Here is a 17,101-nt window from a genome sequence, read left to right as displayed (position 1 = left end):
GAGAGTAAATGACTCCAAACCAGCCAGCCCCTGCTCTGGTCGTTTTTCCCCGCCTTAGTCACGGCGTCGTCGATCGCCTCCTTAAGCGAAATAATCAATAAAGTTCTTAGATTCTCTCGGCCTATAAAGTGCAGAAAGGTTTCTCGGGTTTTCCACGGGGTAATTTGCTCCATGTCTCGTGACGTTTCGAAAAGCGACGTGCTCTTCATCCCCAGGATAAATTGATAGCCGCTGTTTGAAACGTCGGGAGACATTATGATAATTACCCGGTGGAAACCCCGAGAAACCTTTCTGCAATCGTTAAAGTCTTCCCCATTTATCGTTTCGGGTACAGTATTCCACCCATCTTTATCCGTTTCTTGAATTTTAACTTAGGACTCGACCTCATCATCATTCAAGGCATTGGGGGGTTGTCAGGACTTTAGTTCGGGGAGCTCCAAAACCAGAGTGAAAAAGTTTTGAAAAACAGGGTACTAAGAGCCTCATTCTGTACGGAATAGTACCGTGCTATTCGCTATAATTTCGATCACTAGTCACTATTGCCATGGTTACCGAGACCCGCTCGCTATTCCGTATTCTAAACGGCGGACAGCGACACGCTGGGTCGCTAAAATGAAATTGGGCTCCCCAGAAGTTTCAATCTTTCATACGGATTGCCATTCAACGAAAGTGAGATAGTGCTCGGTAGTACCTACATTACAAAATGGTTTCATATAAAAGCAGCTCATCAGTGATTCATCATAGAAGCAAGAAACATATGTCCTTATGCCGAGAGTAAAGAGAATAAAATGTATCAGAATAAAAAACCATAAAAAAATGCAATAAGAATAAAGTAATTAGAAATTATTTTTTTTATTTTTATCAAATTAAATGTAAAAAATAAAAGAGTATACGCAATAAACATAATCCAGTGAACATTTTCTTCGAGGAATATAAAGTTTATGTTCAAACAGAAATTCAACATTCTTGTGACGAAAAAACCATCCTCTCAATTTTTTTAATTGTGATGTGCACATTTCATCACATGATTTCACTACGAGTAGGTGACACTTTTAGTTCTAAATAGTTGCGTGAATAGAAACTTACTTTTAAATTCCTCATATAATATGTAAACATATTTCCTGGTTAAGACTTTATTTTTCACTATTTTAAAGTTTAGATTTTTAATTCCCCAGTTAACATTCATTTTTGTGTTTTATTGTCATCTACTTCAACTGCAACTGTCACATTTCAAATGCTTCCACTCTCGACTTTTCTGCTGATGTCAACGTCCAAGCCTCGCTTCCATCGAGAAACATGCTCCATTGGTAGCATAGACTGATGATTTTTTTTCCTTACTCCTATGCTTTATTTATTCTCATCCGTAAGAGGATTCTTCTTTTTGTTAATTTGCTCCCGTGCGCTTGACTTCGTACATATTCACTTGTTTCATGTAGTGCTTTAGCATCAAAAGGTTTAATCTAATCAATATTTTCATATAATTATTTAATATCTCCGAGAAATTACAAAAATTTCATCACAACATCACAGGGAATTATAAAATTGTTTACGATATTTATCGTTTTGCTGGAGTAGCGAAACTGGATTAAATATAGTGCCTGTTGTTTCATGGGTAAATTCATGGTAAATGAAAATGTTTGAAAAGAAATTCAATTGATTATCCACCTCATTACCTAAGAATATAATAGATAATAAAAAAATTGTTTCTTTTCATAGCCTATTCAGATCATCTGATAATAATCTTAGAGGAATTACGACGTGCCTAACCTATATAAAATTAACTCATCTTGCGGGTTAGCTTGCATAGAAGCAATGCGATTATTTTCACGCTAGTAAAAGAATGACACGAGGCACCATTTGCTGAAAATCAGTCATTTTATCGTAAGTTTATTGTTCTAGCGACATCATCGTGTTATCATAGCGGGTTGATTCCGCTTAAACGAAAGCCCAGGCTTTTCCCGTTCATGGTTGTCTGTTGAGAGAGAGATAAGATACGGTGAATTGACACGGGTAATTCTTGGAATCATTCGAGCTATATCATAAGTGAATTATCCCACAGCGATTTACGCTTCTACACTGTTCTTTTCCTGCGCAGAATACAGGGTGTTTTTGGAGGAATCTTCCATACTTCTGGGAATTTTAAGCATTTTTTGTCCTATAAACGTAGGGTTGTAACTCCTTAGTTACTGAGCCATAGCAACGCAAGTATTTTTTTTAATGCACTTTGCAGTTAAACCATGAAAACCGTTATTCTTGGGTATGCATCCTTATCGTCAATTTATTTAATGCTCTTATTTCTTAATGACATTATAAAACAATTAAAGTTGGGCAAAATATGCGATTCTAATTGTCTGGAATGATTAATCTCAAAATGGGCGACATTGCGGAATCGATTGTTGTTATTCGCTCTAAGCTCACGTGTAATATTGTCGCAACTCCTTAGTTACTGAGCTATAGCAACCAAACATATTTTATACACTTAGCCGTTACCATGAAAACGCTGAATAACGTGATGTGCATTGATGGATGGTGCAGCCCTGGAGAATCGAATTCACTGAGGATAATCACGTTCACGCACATCTTGTGTGTTTGTTCACAGGGAGTGTTTCCTTTCGGGCTCATTGTCGAGTTTTTCCCTCTCTCAGCATTCATATTTCGACTCACCGTTTACTAGTAATATAAATGTGGCTCCGTAGCTCAGTATCTATGTCTTACGCGCAATTGTTGCGCTCAAGTTTTGGGAGGGTTCGAATCCTAAGTAATTATAATTTTATTTTGTAAAAGAATCACTCTTAAACCTACATAATAGACACAGTTGACTCAGTCAATAATTAATGCCGAATTTTTAAAGGATTTAATTTATTAAAATAATTATTACAAATTTATTTCTAATTGTAAGCAGATACATTCACTGAGAGGAAATAAGCGGAGGAAGTGGCAGAGGTTGTATTTTCGTATTCTTTCGGCTAATTGCTAATCAGTGGATAAAAATTCCTACTAATATTAGTTAAAATTCTCACTGAATAACCAGGGACACTCGTAGTTAAAATCATTTTGATAACCCGAGAGTAAAAAATATAATTGGAATTCGATAGATAATCATAGTTTTCAAATTTCTAGATCTTGATTACGAAAAAATGTGGGAAGTTACATGTATGTAAGCACAAACGCTTTCCTAACAGTGGGTATGCGAACCACAATTAGCTACCCAGGTGGAATTTTTACCATTCTACCCCGAAGAACATGCATCACAGTAAAATCACGGATTATCCTGAATAAAATTGTTTGAAGACATGAGGGTCCATTATTTCGGTCATCAAGGTATAAAATTATTAAAATTCATCGGATTAATAAGTGTTAAGAGTTCATTTACAAATATATTTCTGCCTATTTCCACTCCGTGAATCTATCTGTTTAGAAATGAATGTGTTAACGTAGATAGTCATTTTTAAAAATTCTATAATAACTTTTTCTTGAGTCATTGAATAGAGTATGTTGATTTTAAGAATTCCTCGTTTAAAAAATGAAAAAAAAATATGATTCCGTCGGACTCGAACCCTCCCAGAGCTTCACCGCATCTACCGCGCACAGGCAGGGAGCCGTTAGAGACTCGGAGGCTGCGCGCTAGGCTTAGATTGCTTGAACAATTGAGAATGGATATCTTTAAGAGCGACACAGAGAACATAATATTAGAGCCACACTATATTTTCAGGTCCGATAGAAGCGATAAATTAAGAGAGATGTTTTGCCGAACGGATATATATGGGAATTCGTTTTTCCCCCGAACCATAAAGGACTTTAATAAACGCTAGTCCCAATCTCGTTAGAACACTTCTTTTTTTTTTGTAAACGGCTGGTGTCCTAACACCCCCTGCCACACGCCTTTTAGGCGGCTCGCGGAGTATTATGTAGATGTAGAATAGACCTAATCGTCTACGGAGCCGCGAATTAGTGACACAGAAATGGCGAGTCGAAGCATGAACCTAAAGATAGGAAAAACCTCGCCATGTAGCCGGAAGGAAAACACTCCGACGGCCCTGCATGGAGGTGAGACTCCTCAGTGCATCCTATCCGCTGATCTGAAATTCGCTGGGCCTTTTGCCCTAGACTCCAGCTTCGGTAGATCGGTCGAGTTTGCGTCCGATCACGTCGGCTCAGTTGCAAAATCTTTTCTTTATTAATTCTATTAACTATGCTTGGGCGTACCCAGCGAGGGAGAGGGGGGGGTCAGGGGCGCAGCCAGGAATTAATGCTGGGGGGGGGGGGGTTTAGGTGCAACTAATACCGGGGTGTGTGGCGGTATGGAATACCCACCAGGATAAGCGGTGATAAGGTGCGAGATTAATAAATTGCGTTATTTTAAGATAAATGGTTCAAAATGGTGAGTTTTACGGCTTTCTGAGGGATATTTTATTAATCCTTACACTATTCTATTAGTAATATCAATCCTATTAAGTAAAATGGATTAAATTTAAATATTTCTCTGAGCTCTGGGGGGGTTTTAACCCCCAAAGCCCCCCTCGCTGCGCCACTGGGGGGGCAGCTGCCCCCCCTAGAAGCAAAAATCGCAAAAGTCTTAAAACAAAATCAGTAATGAATTGAAAGGAAAGCATTCTACAAATTTTCTTTGAAACCACGAAAAATTATAATAATAATATAATAATAAGATTCATTTATTCGGGCGAGGTTGAGACTAAGAAGTCCCCTCTTCCACCAAAACCCTCGAAAGCGTCAGCGCAAACATGTTAAAAAATGGTAGATAAACGGTTACGATATAAAATATATACAATATGCATTATTTTTGAAATGTCAAAAATACAAACAAGTATATGTAAAAATTCTGTGTAAAAAATATTTAAGTTCATGGGAAAATACATGAGGATAATGGTATATATGGTATATATCCTTCAGCGAAAAAACCCACAGCAGGAAAACGCCCACACAAGAAAGGGGGGTGAAAAACCTGCGAAAACCTACTGAGTGAAAGTTAATGTCATTTTATTTTTAAAATACAACATAGTTATGATATGTATTAGTTAATGATATGTATTAGTATAAGATATGTAACTAAAATAAAACTATTTTTTCAAGGAAATAATCTCATAAACTAATGTCACAACTTGGTTTGCCCCCCCCCCCCCCCTTGACCATGGCTTGCCCCCCCTACTTATGATCCTGGGTACGCCCTTGTAACTATGCCAAGCTTTTACGATCGTCTGAGCACCACTGAGCTCTCTCATTCCTTTTGAAAGTGGAACCTTACCTTGTGATAGCTACTTTCGCACGGGACACGTTTGAAGCCATTCCGTGGCAGCAAGATTCATATTTCACGCAGTCGTCACTCGGAATCTGCCTAGTTGTCATTTCGCTGTCGCGACGAAGTGGTGTCAACAAAAGTGGCAGAAAAAAAGGAACGGCGCGACGTGCGCGACACGAGAGATCATGAGCACGACGCCGTGGACGGGGGGTCACGCGTCACATGATAATCACGTTAGCGGCAAAGGCACGAGAAGTCTAAAAGACTAATAGACAGCGCTCGTTCTAATTTCGGAGGTGTTCTCAAGGCCCCGCGAGGCTTTGAGCGTACCTACACATGAAAACGCGTAAAATCGTTAGCAATTCCTCCAGGTGCTACGTGTAGGTATCTATCATGTATCCGTTGGGCTATACGAGCAGCCGACAGTCCTCGTTATCCCTTGATGCATCTTCATTCCATCAAGATTTAGGGGAATGATCGCCAGCGTACTCAATAAGAGCAGGGTAATGCCCAAGGGCCTTAAAATATATTTTAAGGAATTTGGGTAATGCCTACGACGAGTTTCTCCCCACCCTTCCTTTCCTTAAGCCTGTGTTATACGGGGCACGTCATTGCGCAATCTGACGTATGCACGAAGGCGCAGTCGAACTTGCGTCCTGCAAAGGCCGTTTTCGACGGGGCACGTCTTGCACTATCTGACGATTTTGACTACGAAGGCGCAGTCAAAATTGCGTCGCGTAAAGCGGTGAATTGCTGGAACACATGCGAGAATGCGTGGACAAAATGACGTTCATGCATGTGGATGGCAAAATTTCGTTCATGCGTTGGCGCAATTCCACGTCATTTTAGAAATTAATGCAGCTCTAACCTGCGCAATTCTGCGCCCCGTGTAAAACGGCCTTAAAGCGGTGAATAGGGTAGTTTCCTTCATCAAAGAAAACGAAGAGCATTGATTGCGATTCGTTACCCACCATTAGTGTATTAATAATATAAAAATTATTTCGTTTTAGAAATAGCGGTTTAGACGAATGGCAATGGTCCATTTTTATCCTCATTTGAAAAGAGCCAGATTGGCGCCCATGCGATGCCACTCCACGTGACGTCACAGGGATCTAGTTTCTGTACGAGAAGATAGGAGTTATACATCGACTGAGGTTACCAATGCATGCATGAGGCGTAGAGCTCAGGGAAACATGTCTTAATAATCACTTATTAAAACTGGCTAAGGTCGGAAAGCTTTCTTCATTTGATAAGGTATTAATAATCCTTATTTAAGACAAGCGCTACCAGCCAGCAGGGTACTCAGCTACCCGCTAGCAGCCTGCGTCGTATCAGCGCTAAGCCTCGCCTCAAGGTCACCTCACAGGGGGGCAGCGGGAACCAGAAATAAGTCTCACGGAGAGATTTCCCGGCATTCATACTTAGCCGTCGCGTTTTCGCGCGCTTGAAATTTTTCACTTTTCATTTAATCGCGAAAAATAGATATCGTCATTTAAAAATCTAAAAGCGTGAAATACGTACTCCAGCAGTAATAATCTTTCGATTTAGGCAATAAAAAATAATAGGAAACCACCCTATTGTCAGAACGCATGCGAGAATTCATGAACGCGAGATGGCAAAATAGCCCCTGCTCTAACTTCGAGCTCGCATTCTCGCAATTTCAAAAATGTTTTCAGCCTGCGCAATGACGTGCCCCGAGTAAAACGACCTTGAGAACAGACTAATGCCTACACCGGGTTTCTCTCCACCCTTCTTCTCCTCAAACTTTCTTAATCGCGCGAATCACCTCTGCTCGTCCGTCGTATAGTCACGTACTGGTCGCGGTGATTTAAAGCTCTACCGGTGAGCCTTGGCTAACCGCAACCAGCCAGTTTACAATGAACAATTAAAAATGGCGCACGTGTTCTGTTGTGGGTGTATTGTGTTGTTCGTGTGAAATAGAAACTTATAATTAAAATGTTCTAATAGAGAAATATTTACTTTTTTTGTAGCCATTACATTGATATAACATTAATGATGTCATTACATTATATAAATTTTTTGTTTATATTTTATTATTATCATCACAATATATTGCCGGCCTCGGTGGCGGTGGGGTTAAGTCCTCGCCTGCCAGTCCGTAGGTCGCGGGTTCGAATCCCGCCTGGTGTAGGTGATCCCTAACCAGGGCATGGATGTTTGTGTTGTAAGTTTTTGATGTTGAAAAACCCGTTATAAAGGCCGCGAAGTGCTGTTTACGGGGAAATGGGAAATAAATAAATAAATAAATAAATCATCATCATCACTGGTCAACAATCCTAGGATTGGTTTGACGCAGCTCTCCACTCAGTTCTCCTATCAGCTAATCTTTTCACTCCTACGTATTTCTTCTCTTTCACATCTCTCTTTACTTGTTCCATATATTTTGTTCGAGGTCTTCCTTTTCCATTCTTGCCTTCCACCTGTCCTTCGACGATTGTCTTCATCAGGCCATCATGTCTCAAGATGTGGCCTATAAGATTGTTCCGTCTTCTTATTAAGGTTTTCATGAAGCTTCTCTTCTCTCCTACCCTTCTTAGGACTTCCTCGTTACTAACTCGGTCGATCCATTTGATTTTCATCATTCTTCTGTAGCACCACATTTCAAAGGCCTCTATCCTTGCTTTCTCCGCTGCGGTCATTGTCCATGCCTCACTTCCGAATAGGAGCATACTCCAGATGTAGGTTCTTATAAATTGTTTCTTTACTTCTATATTTAAGTTTCCCGCTGTAAGCAGGTCTCTCTTTTGGTGGAATGCTCTCTTCTCCTGGGCTATTCTGCTGATAATTTCTTTCTTGCTTCTCCCGTCACTAGTTATCTTGCTTCCCAAATAACAGAATTCATCCACCTCTATCAGTTTTTGCCTCCCTATTTTAATGTTGGTCTTGACTTCTTCTCTTCTGCTGCATACTAAGATCTTGGTTTTCTTCGTGCTTATTTTCAGTTGATATCTACTCATTACCCTACCTATATTAACCAGAATATTTTTCAAATCCTTCTCTGTTTCTGCTATAACGGCTATATCATCGGCAAATCTTAGCATGCTATTTTTTTCTCCATGGATATTCACTCCCAATTCCTTTTCTTTGGTTTCATTAATGGCTTTTTCAATGTAAACGTTGAAAATTACGGGTGACAATGTACAGCCTTGTCGCACTCCTTTCTTAATTCTTGCTTCTTCACAGCTGGGCCCTGATTTTATCACGGCTACTTGGTTTTTGTATAAACTGTGGATGATTCTTCTGTCATTATAAAGAACCCCAATTTCCTTTAGGATTCCAAGCATTGTGCTCCAATCCACGTTATCAAATGCTTTCTCTAAGTCCACAAACGCAACGAATGTTGGCTTGTTCTTTTCCATTCTCTTCTCTATGAGCAGTCTTAGGGCCAATATTGTTTCCCTTGTGCCTTTGTTTTTTTCTGAATCCAAATTGGTCCTCATCCAAGTACTCTTCTGCTTTTCGTTCTATTCTTCTATAGATGATCCTTGTCAGTATCTTTGATGCATGTGTAGTAAGGCTTATGGTCCTAAAATCTTCGCACTTCTCCGCTCTTTTCTTCTTAGGAATAGGGATTATAATGTTCCTCTCGAAATCCTTTGGTATCTCACCTGTCGTATACATTTCACTAATGATTTTGTATAGCTGGTTCAACGTTTTCTCTCCTGAATTTTTGATTAGTTTTGCAGGAATGTCATCAATGCCAGACGCTTTATTTATCCTGAGGTCTCTTACAGCCGCATCAAATTCCGATCTTAAAATTGGGGCTCCCATGTCATCGGCATCCACTTCCCTCTCGTTTTCGATAGCATTCGTTCTGAGGCGACTTCCTTTGTACAAATCTTCCAGATATTCCTTCCATCTCTTCCCTTTTTCTTCGTTTTCAATCAATAGTTCTCCGTTTTTGTCCCTAAGGGTATTACATCTTACGCCCCTTTCCTTAAAGTGGTTCCTCACTATCCTATAAGCGGCCTCTACTTTTCCATGTTTAAGATTGTTTTGCACGTCTTCGCAAATGCTTTTCATCCACGTTTCTCTAGCCTTCCGCGCTTTACAACATATTTCGTTCCTTATTCTGTTGTAACGATTCTGCCCTTCCTCTGTTTTCGCAGCCTTGTATTTTCTTCTTTCTTCAATGAGATCTAATACTTCCTGCGTGATCCATAGTTTTTTCATAACGACTCTTCTTTTACCAAGAACTTCCTCAGCTGCCGCCTGCAGACCACTTCTAATGGTTTTCCAACTCTCTTCTACTTGTTTGTTGGTCGTATCCTCCCCTATTTTATTTTCTACAGCCTCTTTAAAAGCCAGTTGATGCTGAAACTCCCTCAATTTTTCAACCTGCCATATGTTTTTCACGGCTTTCTTCAACTTTTTAAATTTAAGGTGGCATTTCATCATAACTAAATTATGGTCACTATCGATATCTGCCCCTGGATAGCTTTTGCAGTCCTTCACCTGGTTCCTGAATCTTTGTTTCACTAGAATGTAGTCGATTTGGAATCTTCTACGGTCTCCTGGCATCTTCCACGTGTATCTTCTTCGCAGGGGATTTTTGAATAAAGTGTTGGCAACCACTAGCCTGTGCTCCGTGCAGAATTCAAGTAGCCTTTCTCCTCTTTCATTTCGGTTACCCAACCCATATTTCCCAGTTATTATTCCGTCTTGACCTTCGCCGACGACGGCGTTCCAGTCACCTAAAATAATAAGATTTTCTTCCCCTCTTACCTGCTTGATAACTTCCGCTATATCTTGGTAGACATCTTCTACTTCTTCGTCTTCATAATCTGACGTAGGCATGTAAACCTGTACCACTACAGTAGCTACGGGTTTAGTATGTATCTTCACCATTACTATCCTTTCATTAAACTGCAGGTAGCTTTTAACACGCATCCCGGCGCTCTTTCTAAGCATTATGCCTACCCCAGCATTACCATTTAGCGATCCCGTGTGTATCGTTCTGTAGCTTCCACTCCAAAAGTCTCCTTCCTGGGGCCACTTCATTTCGCTGATGCCTAATACATCGAGGTTCATTCTTCGCATCTCCACCTTCAAGTTCTCTAGCTTACCGCAGGTACGAAGTGATCTGACGTTCCATGTTCCTATCCGTAACATTCTATCTCGTTTGACCGATGTACCCTCTCGAGTAGTCCCCGCCCGGAGATCCGAATGGGGGACTAGTTTACCTCCGGAATATTTTACCCGAGAGAATTCCATCATGTCATTATATAAATTGAGTGGAGTAGCTGTGACTCCTCGGGATGATAATGTGGTGGTTTCCCCTTGCCTTCCACATCGCAGTACTACAGCCGTTAAAGTAAATGATACCACGCCCGTAGTGGAATGTGTGTCGCTGTGCCGACCAATATGGTCTCCACCTTCGCACATGTGAGGAAGAGCTGCTGCCCTCTCCCCCGGGTGATGAGAGGCATAATTATTGGCGGCCCCCAGTCGCCAAGTCACGGTATCTTCACAGGTTTTGGTATCTTTTAAATGGTCTACCTTACCCAAGGGTAGCCCAATACCCCCTCAGAATACCGTCGCTTTTTGTCCACGACTGCTTATTCGACGAGAGAACTCGCTTATCTCGCAGCTAACCTCTATATCTAAAGGCCGACCCACCATCCGCAACCCGGTGGACGCACTCGGTGGCTTTAAGCTCATTATATTTTTTGATATTGCTTTTTAATATTTTCTTATTTTTTGCAATTACCTTCTTTTTTATGTATTTTTTTAAAATTAATCTTTGCTACATTGCATTAATTATCAAAAGATTTTCATTGTATTTTATACATTTCTTTAGCTCTTTTATTTTTTTAAATTACGGCCAAATATTTATCGTTGGAATCGAATTCATAAAAAAATGAAACCTAAGATTAGTTGCAACCGTTTTATCTCATTTTTATTCTTTTTATTAACCCAGTTCTCGGTCGCATCCTTCAAATGCCATACCATTTAGGGGAGAATTTTTACCAATGTGTTAAGTATTAGTGGTATTAGGTCTACAGGACCACGTGGAAAAAAAATAGCGGACCGTAGTAATAAAAATAGTAACCGAAATAAACCGTGTGGAGTACTTTTCGTGATATTAAATTGCTTGAAGGTCATACATAGTCGCGGCATACCTAGTAAAATGAGCGCGAAACATATGCAAATTAACGCACAGATCAGGGTAATGTTTGATCGATTTTTATTACAATTTTAATTTATTTCAATTTTCGTGTTCAATGTCGGTCATTACATTAATTTTTCTGCGATTTGCTTCCATATAAGTATTGCTTGCTCAAAAGGAATGAAGAATAACATGGCACTATGAAAATGAGCTCGTGACTTTTTCCGTGCCTTACCTTTAATTTAAATTGACCAGATGATACAGCTATGCGTCGAAGCGCGTCGTGCATGAAAAAACTCAATTAAAAAATGGACGGTGGAAATAGTTATATTAATCTGATAACAGTGAATTTTTAGCGTTAATGCAATGAAGTATATCGATTTCTTAAAGATGGGGGCATCAGAATTCTGCAGAAATTCCATCCGGATACATGGGCATACCCATGGGGCATACCGAGGGGCAGTTCCCCCCCCCCCCCCCTCCCCCTAAGAAGCAAAAACCGCAAAAGTCTTTAAGCGAAATCAGTTCTGAATTGAAACGAAAGCATTCAACAAACCCACGAAAAATGATATGTATTAGTATAAGATATGTGACTAAAATAAAACTATTCAAAGAAATAATCGCATGAACTGAACGCACTTGATTTGCCCCCCACCCCTAGACCATGGTTTGCCCCCCCTCTAGTTATGATCCTGAGCAGGGATGGATCCAGGATTTCTTTCTGGGGGGGCACAAGCAAGGCCGTATCCAGGATTTTGTTCTTGGGGGGCACAAGGATAAAACTAACGCAATGATAATGGGACCATATTAAAAATCTTTCATATTTTTAAGGGTCTGGGGGGGGGGGGGCACGTGCCACCGTCCACCCCCTCCCCCCCGAGATCTGCCTTTGATCCTGGGTACGCCCTTGCACTGATTACATATTTGATTTGCTCATCCTTGCATTTTTGGGCATTTACCTCTTCCCGACCCTCCTTAGAGGTCTTCAACCACCTCAAAACTTGTGAATAGGAGAGAGCTGAGTCCCTGTAAGCCTCACAAATCATTTTGTTTGTCTTCCTAGAGAGGTTTTTTTCAGTTTAGCACAAAACTTATCCTTTGCTAAATATGTCGATTCCATTTTTGTCGTGACACGGTCGGCGCGCAAAGGTTTACAATAACACTGTTCTGCAAAAAAATAGTTCAAAAAATGCCCTGCAACAATTTAGGGTGTTTCTGGCTAATTTTGCGTCGCTGAATCCGTTTTTTTCTATCACCCTCCATTTTTACGCAACCCCTAAATTGGGGAAAACAACCCCTTATCTAAACTTATCGCTTTTCAGGGGACTTTTACTAATGTTATCTGCTTCTGATTGAAAAAAACTGACGTTTAAGGCTATTAGGGTCAAGAGAGAGACAAACTTCACTGGGGTTGAAAAGATTTAGGGGGTGAAAATTGGAAAAAAAACTTTAAAAAACATTAAAATAATCATTTTTCTTCATTTTTTTATGACATATGATACGGTAGCTAATGGAAAAGTTTTTAAGGGATGAATACACTGTTCACCCCCTATTTTGTAAGGGATTAATAATTGACGTCCTGCCGCTTCCTCAGCTTGGAGAGCACTGAGACTGGTTTTGCGGCAAAGCTTAGCGTCCACTCCACCTACCCCGAGTGGTTTGATTCCTCCCCGATCGTTAGGAGCGGCACAGTAAATTCAATCGCATTACTTCCAGAATGCACCCAGTATTTTACCGATAAAGGTAGGTTTCCATGGAGTACTTAGGAAGCATTCTGGCAGCCTCCCCTTCCTTCATGTATGTACTTCCTTCTTAAATTCACAATAAGGCTTATTACCTTTCATTCTATCTAAAAAATCCTATTCTCTACCTTCCTCTCCCTCGTATATCCAACATTCTACCCTCTTACACAGTTTTCCCTCCCCGCTAAATACTCGCTCCATCTATACCTTCTGTCTCCTTCGTATCTGTTGTAGAAGCTGCCTCTCCTCACCCACCATGCCCAGAACTTCATCGTTCCTCCTCCTCTCCGTCCACTTCACCTTCTCCATTCTTCTCTGTACCCACATCTCAAATGCCTCCAGTCTTCTCTAGTTCTCCTTCTGTGTCTATGTTTCGGTATCGTAAAGCGCTACACGCCAGATCACACTCTTCCCTAGACTTTTCCTTAAATAACCATCCTATCATAAGCTCATTCATGTTCATGAACGCCTCCTTCTGTAATGCAGTTCTTTTCCTGATGTCCCCTCTGCTGTATCCGTTTTCCTCTAAGTATATGAATAAAGCGATGTTGATATAATCGTCAGGATTGAGATGGCAAAAGCCACAAAAGAAAAGGGATCATTATACTCGTAGCATGGGCAATAGGAAAGCAATAATTATATTAACTAGAAAATATAGAAGCGCAATGCCTGAGGATGATGCCGCTGCGTCGAAACTAGTTGTACCACGAAAATAAATTGGTGGATTAATACAAAGTTTGCTCGTTTTAATTATTGCCTCCAGTCTTCTCTTGTCCTCCTTTGTCAGGGTCCATGTTTCCTCACCGTAAAGCACTACACTCCAGATCAGACTCTTCACTAACCACCAAACGTACCCCCTCTCCAATAAACCTTCTCCCATGAATTTTTATTCTGGTCATAGTCCTTTAACTTGGCATGTTAGTAGACAACCATCCTTCAACCACTCCTGGAGGCAGATTTGCTCACTCGTAGACATTATCCCATATTCACCACCGATTCTTCAGCAAGATTTATACTTCAGGGCTGTCATTTTGCAAAAGATCAGTTGCACACCTATATGTGACTGAGATCAGGGGCGCAGCTAAGAATTAAGGCTTTTGCTCTGCGTAGGGTATTCGTTTCGCTATCCTTACATCATAACTTCCACCTTGTGCCCACTGTTCTCTTCAAGAGCTTGCACGTTTCCTGAAAAAAATCCTCGCTTCACCCCTGGTATATTTTCTACTAGTCCCTCATTTTATTATGAGCATATGGTCTCTCTGATATCCCAAGAATTTCCTTCATGAATCGTTTCCCAAAACCGGGAGAAGAGTGTTTGGTCAGGAATTCAAGGAGCTTAATGGTTAGAATATTAGAAGCCTTGTGGTGACAATAGCTAGTAGCAGTGGGTTAGCGAGGGGGGGGTTCACGACCCCCTCGAAATATAAAAGCACACTTACTTTTCACCACAAAAGAAAATCAAATATTGAAAAACCATGAATTCATACAAGGGCGTAGCCAGGATAAAAACTAGGGGGGGGGGGGGGAAGCCATGGTTGTTCAAGTTATAGGAGTTCACGACCCCCTCGAAATATAAAAGCACACTTACTTTTCACCACAAAAGAAAATCAAATATTGAAAAACCATGAATTCATACAAGGGCGTAGCCAGGATAAAAACTAGGGGGGGGGGGGGAAGCCATGGTTGTTCAAGTTATAGGTAAGATTTAAGCATGGAAAAGGTGAATGCAACCAAGATTTTAAGGAAACTGTAACAGTTCTTTATTAGATTTTAAATTTATTATTATTATTTGCTTGAAAAAATATTATTTTCCTTAAAGAAATTTGCAATTTTTGCTTCTAGCGGGGACGCCCATGAATGCACAAAGATTTCATTGAAAAATGATGACAAAATTTTCTGTTTTATTGGCAAAAAATAGATATCATCATTTAAAAATCTAAAATCATGAAATACGTGCTCCAGGAGTAATAATCTTTCAATTTAGGCAATAAAAAAATAATCGTAAACCACCCTATTTCTGCTGCCCCCGCTTCTTGTTGATAAGTCTTTATGCATTTTCTCAATACAGCCAGCTTAGCAATTTCATGCAGTTTTTACCCACCACACTCTTTTTCACAATCCATTCTCACCTTATTGTTACGCAACACTTTGTCTTAACAGGTTAGTATGTGGAACAAAAGTAACGAATGTTATCAAATTCAGAATGTTTTTAGCATATCCATGTAATATTTGCAGAGAGTAAGTTCAATCTATTTCCTTGATTTCTTCATTTCCATTGGATGTGATGAACCATTGACTATAAGTTTCATTTCTAGCTTGGATTTTTTACAATATGATAAATAGTCATAGTTTTTTCAATGAGAGGTGAAGGCCATCACTAAATTTTCTAGCTAGTTGGGAACTTTAGCACTAGTGAGGAGTATAGTGTTTGGGTTGATGAATGCTGATCATTAACTGTGTAGTGGATTGGAAGTAGTCAAGTTCTGTGACACAGAGTAGAAAGAGCATGAATTAATTGTGCCAGCAAACTCAAGACATATGGTCTTGCTCAAGAATCTTCAATGTATCATTGAGGAGCTTTAGTACTACATAACTTTTCTTGAGGATTCCTGAAAAAAATTGGTGATATTATTTTTCAAATTCAATTGCAACTGTCTCTTTGAATTATTAGACAATGTTTTCTGTTAAAAAATAGTTGAAGTTAAGATTTATTGTTTTTCAAGGGTGTAGGGATGATGTAGTTCAGTTAGACAGAAAGCCAGGTGCTGATTTCAGAAACAAACTTTTCTGCTGTTTTCTCCACCAATGTTACTTTTTGATGCCATCTAATGGCAGGTCTACGCATAGAAACATTGGCTTGAAAGTGTAACCTTGCTACCATTTTGAGAAAACTTCAACCATACCACCCACCAGAAAACGACTGCAGCTGATGGTATTGAAGTTAAGATAAATTTTACATATTACACTTTATGGCTATGTGTTAATAATTACAAGATTTACTATTTATGGCTATTTACCCCATGTGACAAATGAGCACTCAATTATTAATAGTGGAGCTAGTATTGAAGTTAAAAAGTATCATCAAACTTCACTTACTACACGTAAAAACCTAAGAGGATAGAAATTTTCATCAAAAAGGTGACATATTTTGATAGAAGTGTTTCCCACTTAAATACATTCCCTCACTAAGGCTTCACTAACACTTCTGCATAATTTCCGTGAGTCAAACTGAGAGGCACTTAATGGAAAACCAATTTACAAGTCTGAGCCTCGACTAGTCACAAAACCAATGCCACGAAATACTTCAGGAGAAAAGTGTCTCATGATCTGCATTGATCCATCAACTGCCTTAAATTATAATGTGTGCACCTATAATGTAAGAATGTAAACCTCAAAATTTACTTAGGTAATATGGTGTAATAATTAAAATAGCAATAGATATAACTAGTGCATTTAAGTACTCCTAATTTATGAGGAATAGATCTTAGGATAGTTAATGCAAATAAAAAATATTATTCAGGCTGAATATGTACTGGAGTTACTAATGGCTGTGGGTTAACCAAAGATGATAAAACCAATGATATATTTAACATAATGAAACCCACTACATCCTTTCATTAGAAATATGGATGGAAAGGAATGTTGCCCCTATCTATATTTAATCCTATAGGGCTATTTGATCCTGTTTGATGTAAAAACAACAAATTTACTATTAAAATAGCTGCTAAAATCAAAGATAATACAAAATGTAACGTGAAAAATCATTTTAATGTAGCATTATCTACTGTGAATCCTCCTCGTACACATTTACATTGTATAGTTCCTAAACATGGAATTGAAGAAAGTAAATTTGTAATATACTACATAATTACACACGGAGCGTATTATTATGTAAGGTAGTCTAAAGTGTCTACTTAATTCATCATTGCACATCATTGGTACAGCGAGGGGGGGTTTTGGGGGATAAAAACC

The sequence above is a fragment of the Ischnura elegans genome, chromosome 9 (assembly GCF_921293095.1).
Source record: "Ischnura elegans chromosome 9, ioIscEleg1.1, whole genome shotgun sequence".
Lineage (NCBI taxonomy): Eukaryota > Metazoa > Arthropoda > Insecta > Odonata > Coenagrionidae > Ischnura > Ischnura elegans.
The sequence above is the reverse complement of the archived record's forward strand: the minus strand, read 5'-3'. Positions refer to the sequence as shown.